The following is an 8,827-nucleotide window of genomic DNA, read 5'->3' as shown; positions in this document are numbered from 1 at the left end:
AACTTTTTCAAATGTGTCCCTCATGATCCCTCTGCTTTCCTTGATTTTTGGTAAATAATCTATCTGATGACTCATTCAGTAAGCGTGTGTTGCTCTTAGAGTCTTTTTGCCAGTTTTTTGCAAAACTGAACTTGAGCTCCCCTGTGGATCAAAGAGGGGGCAGTCGGTTCTCCGCTGCCTTGCTTATGTTCACATGTCCTTAGGGTGCTTCAGGAACTACGAGAGAGGTAAACGGTGTTGAAAGGTAATGTCAAGTGTGACACTTTGTGCTCATAATTGCCTGCAGGTTCTCAGTACAGCCTTTCTCCTCCTCCTTTCAGTGCACCAGCCTAACAGTTTACTTTATCTCAAAGGCAGGGCTGTAGCGGCTGATGGGAGCTGCATGTGTTGAATCACAGAGAGTCCCTTTAAAGCACTCACATCTTTGGGCCAAGAGGCATTGCAGAAACATGCCTGTGCAGCACCTCTGATAGCACGCAGGGGCGGGTCACATGAAGCCATCGCTAAGGCTTTTCATGGAAAGGTTGCGCTCCGGGGTCTCTGAAATCTGGCACCCCAACAAGGCTAAAAAAAATACACCTTTCACAATTCGTCCCAGTTAGAGAACCTTTACATTTATTGTGCTGTCACGCAGCAATTGCTGCTTTTACAAACTTGCATCTCAGTACCACTTTCTAGTAATCCACCCTTGATACAGGGATTATAGGCTGAAAGTAATATTTTTATTAATACATTATTTAACAATGCTGTCTAGATCAGTTATATTAACAAGAACTTCGGGGTTGCCAGGTTATTAAAAATCAATTTTGGCACGTGTTTATCCTTGGAAGTAACGCAGTCATGAATGTGTTTATAAGCCATCAAGTCTGCAGTTAAAGTATACATGTTAATAAGTCATTGTAATCGATTGAGTCTGCAGTTATACACGTTAATAATTTGTTAATAAATGGAATTTGGTCCAAGTACGTGGTCAAACTGACCAACCAGTCAAAGGAATTTTAAAAAAATTAAGAGAACTTTTTAGGACCTCTCGTGGTTGGCAAAACCCTTACAGTCCTCAGAAAAATGAAACTGTGAACATCTGGAGTTCCATGACGACTGGGCAACCTCCGTCTGCTGAGGAAGATGGTGTGAGATGATCGAAAGCTCCAGTACAGTTACTAAATGGACCTTGTGGTGAGATCGGATCGTTTGTCAACTATTGTTTCAAAGGTCAAGAATGAACTTTCAATCTCAGATCTAAGTTGATTTTTATAATTCAAATGCCAATATGAGCCGGATATATCGGCCTTATCCGTGAATGTAAACCTTGACCTGAGTATTTGAATAGCCATTGTTGTCTTCATGGCTGGGATAACCTGCTGGGGGACCCTGGGGCAAAGGAGAGCTGTTGGCACCCCCCCCCCCGATTTCTCCGTCTTCCTCTTTGTCTTTTCGCATTGTGTTCCTATGCTAGAATATCATATTATGATTGTTAGGGTTGCTGTGCAGTAATTTGATTGAACACAAGCTAATTTAAGAACATAAGAACATGCACCATATGCAGTAAGAAAAATATCAGATGAAATAATGGAGGCCTTAAAGCTAAAGGGCCCCTCTTCAAGACAGTAGTAGAGAAAGCAGGGTCCATGTGAAGTTTCGTTCAAGTCGGACACATTCCCATCCCAAACACCGTTACAATTATCAAAATGAAGACCAATGGCCAAGCAGTGAACCTGGGGCTTTTAGGGGTCAGGGGCCTTGTGGCAGTTGCCTGCTTTGCCCAGTTGATAAACCAGCCATCATTTTCTGATGCATCTTAGTTAATACTTAGTCAAATCTTAGTCATACCGGAGAATTGTGTCAGGTTGCCATAGAGATCGAATTTATGGCAGTGACTCAGGAGAAAAACAGTGTGACTCATTTTGTCAACACTCCACTAGAGTCTGTTTTCCTTCTCAAGTGGCTGAAGTGGTCTTTTAATGTTTTAACTCCTGTGCTATCAAATCAGTGTCAAACACTTTTTCGCCCTTTAAAGAACTCCAGTGTACTCATCTTTACAGCATGTAGCCCGTGAGTAATAACACTGTAATATTATCATGTTGTTTTTTATGGCACCAGCAGCCTTCATTTATCTATCTTTCTAAAATGCGTTAAATATATATCGTTTTTTTTTAACTTAACCCACATATATCATAAACCTATGACAGCGTCTACAAACTGGCCAGGTTTTCAGAACTTAACGGAATAGTTTTCTGAAATACACAAATTCACATTGTTGCAAAGAGTTAGCTGAAAAGATTCATACATCACTCTCATATCTGTCCGTTGAATATCAAGCTACAGCCAGCAGTCGCTTAGCTTAGCTTAGCTTAGCATAAGGACTGGAAAGAGGTAGGAAGGAAGCAGGAAGCCAAGCACAAGTTAAAAAAAAAGTTTTTCTGTTGAAGAAATATGTTTTATAGCTTTTACATGCCTGAATATTTCCTGGCTGGGACTGGCACATAACCTACCGTCAAACAGTGAACTGTCTTTTTTTACACTTTTTTCGTGTGGATTAAACAAACAAATAAAAAAAAAAAAAGATTTTGAAATCATACAACATTCTGAAGGGTTTCCTAAAAGCCCAGGGGGCTTCAAACTTCTGCTCATTTTGTACAGAAAACCTGATGATCATCTGCTGTCATTATTGCTTTCGCTACTTGCACATTTGATTTTATCTTGGTTTTCATCTGGGAAGTGAAAAAAAAACAGCCTTTTTCAAGAGGCACAGCATAGACAGCAGGAGAGGTACTGGAACCAGTGCAGTCATGCCGAGGCCTGTTCTTCCTGCTCAGCTCTCAGAGAAGACTCAATGTGAAGGTTATTCTTCCAAGAAGCCACAGATCAAGATAGCAGACCACAAATAAAAAGGGGGAGGAGGTCCAAAGGAGCCTGCATGTTATTGCGCTCTCACATTTTGTCTTTTTTCCCCTGTTGGCACATGATATCTCTACAGTTATCTAATAAGAGGGGTGATGCAGGTCGAGTGTTAATGCTGGGAATGTTGTGGTTAACCAAGGAAAGGGATTAGTGATTATCTCCCACTGGTGTTATTTAGATGAATCTATGTACATAGTGAAATATGTTCTGTTCAGACTGCCTTCTCCCGGGACGTTCCATAAAAATTCTTTCTTCCTGCTCTGCTATGACTGAGCAGTAACTTAAAATAATAATAATAATAATAACAATAATAATGAACTTTATTTATGTAGCACTTTTCTTAACAATGTTACAAAGTGCTTTACAAAAGGAAATAAAACCAGACATGGAAGATAAAAAGAAAAATGAGCACACAGGCATCAAATAAATAGGAATAATAACAATATAAATAAAAACATATATCAAATATTTATATAGAAGAGACAAGTTTTAAGAAGAGATTGAAAAGAAGCTGGAGACTTTGTGTGTCTGAGTTCTGGAGGCGGAGAGTTCCATGGTGTAGGAGCTCTGGTAGCAAAAGCTCGATCCCGCTTAGTCAGGAATCGTGATCTTGGAGTAACCAGCAGGGCTCCGTCGGCGGATCTTAGGGCTGTTCCTCGGAAAGAGCCAGCGCACAGCGAACAGAAAAAGAGCTTTGATGAACTGAATACAGTTTGAATCACTGTATTGTTCTCTGTTTTATTTATATGAAAACTATGACTTTGATAGTGTTGACGAACCTACTTCACAAATAGAAACACAGCACTATCGCACATCAGGTGTGCTCACCCTCCACTTACCCTCTGTTTGATGTGTAAACAGGACTTTCCTGTCACTTTCGCGGTGCCGCTGCACAGTGCATGACCTGCCAACCCAGTGTTTCCGTTATCAGGCCTGGGTGTGTGTGTGTGTGTGTGTTGGGGTTTTGTGCAGAAGGTGTGAATGAATGTAAACAGCCTTGATTCACTCTGATATGAATGCACGCAGGTGAAGGGCTCACTTATCAGTCGTTGCGAAATACAGAGTGATGTTATTCACACCAGCCAACATATGCACCCTTTTCTCCAGGGCCGATAACATTTTATTTAGGTTGCCAAAGTTTAATGCTACATGAGATGTTTTTCATATCCGCCCTGTCCAACAGTCGGAGGGTAGCTGTAACCTGGCACTCATATTTTGGATTCAATAAGAAAAGCATTTATCCTGTTGCTTAAATATTAACAAGGACAAAAGCAGCAAGGATTTGATTCAATAAATCTTGTCATAAAACTTCAAACGAGACTCATAAAGGTGTGCAGCTTGAACAGTGTCACTTAACCGTGAGACGCACGGAGTTTGAATAGGAGCATTGTGTAGTGCTCAAACTGCTTGAGTCTCATGGTGACTCAGCTGGTTAAACGTCATAAGTCATCTTCCCCTCTGCTGTGTTATATGTACAATGAAAAAAAGATATATAATATTTGCAATGTCATATTTTTCAAGGGGTATGTCATTTTTTCGGTTACTTTACCCATTACGTCTGGGTTTATCTTGGTTGTTATAGTAATATCGTTGCACATCGGGGTCATTTACAGGGGACAGTAGTACAACAGTAGAGTGGGGAGTCTGGTAAGGGACTTACTGTAGCCCACTTGTTGCAGACAGCCAACAGAGACTTAATATATGCACTGTATACAATACAGTAGTATTACAGCGTAATAACTAGCTGTTCCACTCATTCTCATGACTCATTAGGCTACAATATTAGTGGGTAATTTATATGAGTGCTTCACCTAAACCCCTGAATGCTTAATACTCCATATGAACAACTAAATGCTGGCAATTTGACAAAACAATCCCAACTCAAGGACCACTTACTAGGTTTTAAAAAAAAAAAAAAAAAAACTTTCAACACTGTTACATGGTCTTCATCACCAGGTGGAGTTAGCTCCGTTGTCATGGAGATGGATTCAAGCTCAGCGGCTGTTATGATTTCTTCTCGTGTTGCTTTAAAGGTTAAGCGTCAAAGTTCATTCTTGACCTTTTCTAATATTTTTCTGCTTTAAGAAGCTCGCTACATTTGATTAAAACTTAATTTTCATTGCGTTATAACAATTTAGTACCGTGTCTGTGTCGGCCATACACGTCTGCACATTGCTTACACACACACGCACACACACACACACACACACACACACACACACACACACTCACACACACACACACACTCACACACACACACACACACACACACACACACACACACACTCACACACACAGACAACGTCTGCAGATTAGTAACCAAGTGAACAATGGTGTCTTGTAAATGTGCCTGTAAATGAATAAATACAATGTTTTATGGAGACCAAATGTTCTTCTAAAAATTGTATTAAAAAAACAGATAGTTGTCTCTGTCGGCATGCTGAAGCGTCAATACCGGCAGATAAAAGCTGATTGAAGAGCTCTGCTGAGGCCTGAGGGTGGATGTTTCCTCACACTGATCAGGTGCTGCCAAGCCTCTGCAGGGGGATTTCCACAAGTGCTGGTTCAGCAGGAGCAATGAGAGGATCTTGCCAACAGGATCTGTGGGATACACTCTGAACACGCACGCACACACACACACACACACACACACACATACAAATAAACACACCAAACTACTATTGTTTAACTCTGACACACTGCATCCAGTTTCCAGAATGAGAGCTCGGTCTGAAGTACAACCAGGAAAGAAAACATAAAACCCTCCTTAGATTTCTGATTTTCTGTTTGTTCATTTTGTTCAGACTTGGCAGACTTCACTGTAACCTGGGTTGTATACTCAGAAAGCCAGTGCAACACTCGCAACATGTCTGGCACAGATATTCAGAGTATCGGAGGACCTGGCACCAGGGGGACGAGTAAACCCTTCAAATAGTCGAAGATACTGATCACGCTTCAGTTTTCATGACTTGACTCAACGTGGCATTTTAATGATATTAGACACCAGAGGAGAAATGTTTCACATACTTGTTGCCTCTTTATGTATCTGAGAATGAGTCACGGTATTGAGCAAGAGCTCAAAGCCAAGTTTCAGTAAAACGTGCCAAGATAAGGGTTGGCTTCAAGGGAAAAATAACTCTAAGAGGTATCCCTGAGTTCGTTTTGATTTGGTATATTTTTCTCATAACCGGCCAAAATAAGTTCATGTGACCATGAGATAGCAGGATGCAGAAACCTCCCCCTTTTCTGAGATTGTTACTGACATTTCAGGTGCTCTAACTTTCAGTTTTACTACCAAAGACAGTGGTTTAGATAATCTGGATCAACTGTTGGCGGCTAATTTGTCAAGGCTGGATTACCAACCGGGCAAAGCAGGCAACTGACCCTCAGGGGCCCAAAGGCTGCAGGTCCACCAAGTGGCAATTAGTTAGTGGTAATATAAAGGATAGCTCACAAGTTTTCCAAGTCTGTCAGGTGCCCAAAAATACTTTTTCTTTTTGCTTGCTGTAATCATTCCTCCTGCTCACACTGGCCACGAAGAGATCTCTTCCTAATGTACTTTCAATGTAAGTGATGTGGGGGGGACAAAATCCACAGTCCTCCCTCTTTGAAGAAATGCATTCTAAAGTCTCATATTAGCTTCAAAACACTTTGGAACACAGTGTTCACTACGAACAGGAGGGATGATTACAGCAAGCAAAACCTTATGTAATAAACCTAATGTATTTATGGTATGCACCACTAAAACACATTATAAACTGTAATGACATGGGCCTTAATGCAACACCAGATTTTTTTGATCTCTGAAGTGGGGTGGGGCGATTTGTTAATCTTGCCCTGTCAGACTTGAGAATAGGTCCATAGATAGATTTACCTATTCTCTTATCATTACTGATAGGAACGATGGCCAAAACTACATCAAATAAAACCTTGATAAACCCAACACAGAGCAAACATAATCAGGCTGGTTCTGGTTTGGTTTAAACCACCAGGGTAAGGGCCCATACACGAGGTTAAATGACAACGTGAAGTGCAGATGACATTCAATTCACAATGCAGGGTCAAAGAGACACAATACACGCACGGGACGAAGAATGAAAGTATTGTTTTTAAAGAGCGACGCGTGACAGTTGGAGCCTGACAACTCGCCCGCCATCAGGGTTTAAGGTCAAGTGAATTTAGGCCGCCATGTAGCGGGCTGGCGTCAGGGCATCAGTCGCTCAGCAGCCAACAAAGAGCGTTTCCGTCTACCTGTTTTTGTGCTCATTTTCAATTTAAAACCCGAGTGGAAACACGAGTTCGTGTTCTGGAACGCTCCGATGGATATTTTTGGAGAATGGAGAATTAGACTTAACTACAGTGACAGACACATAAAGACTCCTTATACTATTCCCTGCAATAGCATGGTAACACTCAATGGTTACTTCTGTAGTGAGCATTAAATCAAGATTTCAGACACTTCATTGTGGGATTTTCAGCAAAAAGTAGTTACACAAGCTATGGCCACTACTCTGGAAAACACAGCCCGAAAATCAAGGGGTCGCCCTGAGATTGGTTTAATTTACTAATCCTTTGTGGACTAGCCCCCAGCTCTGAGAGACCAACCTGGAGACGCTTGGCGCTGTGATAAATGGATTGAAAGTTCACAAAAGGCTAGACAGCGTGAGCTGCTAATTCTCTGTTTTCTCATCAGAGGCTATTAGAGCCTTATCAGACACCTGAAGGGATGAAGCATGTCAACACACACAAACACACACGCACCACCCCTCTTGTGAAGCCTTGTTGAACCCCCCCCCCCCCCGCCAGTCTTAACAATACAGCTGGAGTGACCCTGGAGGTAAATGGGGGGGGACCTCAACAGAATGCAGGCTTGTTTACAGTAAGAGATCAGAGTGAGGGGCAGCAGACAGATCAGGTTAGGGTGGGATCACATCTAGATCTGCTCAAAGTCTGCTGATGTCAGTCAGAAGCCCCACATTCCCCAGCCCCTTTCACTTTAATGCCTGAGAGCCCTAACGTTGTCTCTGTCTGCAGGAGCTTACTGTGTGCCTTGCAGGGGATTACAGCTTTGACATTCAGCTTTTGGTCAGGGGAGGGGGAGGGGAGGAGCGTGTGTGCAGAGAATCATGTTAAAAGAAGCAGTTTATGAGGCTTCAGTCAGGTTTAGACAAAAATGTTTAGGTTTTAGCTCGGGGAAGGATCAGGTTTTCACACCTAAGTAAACCTCTGCAGGTGATAAGCACCCGGGGCCTCATTTAAAAAAAAAAAACACCGCCTTCGCTCAAAATCGTGGACGAAAGTTGCCACTTTGGCATTCATGAACACAACAGTAGCAGGATGGAGGGTGTGTGCTACACGGAGTCTCTAAACGATGTGGAAAAAATTGGAGATGCAGCAAAAAATTGCAATCCTCCCACAGTAATCATTTCACTCTCCTTTTCTAATCACTCTGCTTTCTGCTAATTACAAACCGTGCCACGACATGCAGGTGAATGGCTGGCCTATGATGTGATTTGCTATGCTCCTTACGCATAAGAATGGGTTCACCCCCCCGGGCAAACTTTTGCCTGGTTTGTGGAGCGCCAGCCTGCAGCCTCCGCTGCAGATGGGGGAGGAGGAAGGTGGGGTGTCTCCAGTGTCCCCTGGCTGCCCCCTGACCCCAGTGAGTCTGCAGCTGGGGGACACCGGAGTGCAGCAACACCGCTTTCATCGTCTTTTGGTGTCCAACATCTGGTGGTGCGGGCACTCGAGCTGGAACCAGCAGAACTGTGAGCACCAAACACTGCAGCCAGTCTATTCTAACTCTTATTATTATTATCATTATTATTACTACTACTATGGGGTGTAGTCACATTAATCTTAGTAGTTCAAACACCACACATTGTGGTAGTTAACACGGCGGGACGCAACCATGTCACACACAGAT

The sequence above is a fragment of the Enoplosus armatus genome, chromosome 5, assembly GCF_043641665.1.
Source record: "Enoplosus armatus isolate fEnoArm2 chromosome 5, fEnoArm2.hap1, whole genome shotgun sequence".
Classification (NCBI taxonomy): Eukaryota; Metazoa; Chordata; class Actinopteri; order Centrarchiformes; family Enoplosidae; genus Enoplosus; species Enoplosus armatus.
This window is presented reverse-complemented; position numbering follows the sequence as displayed.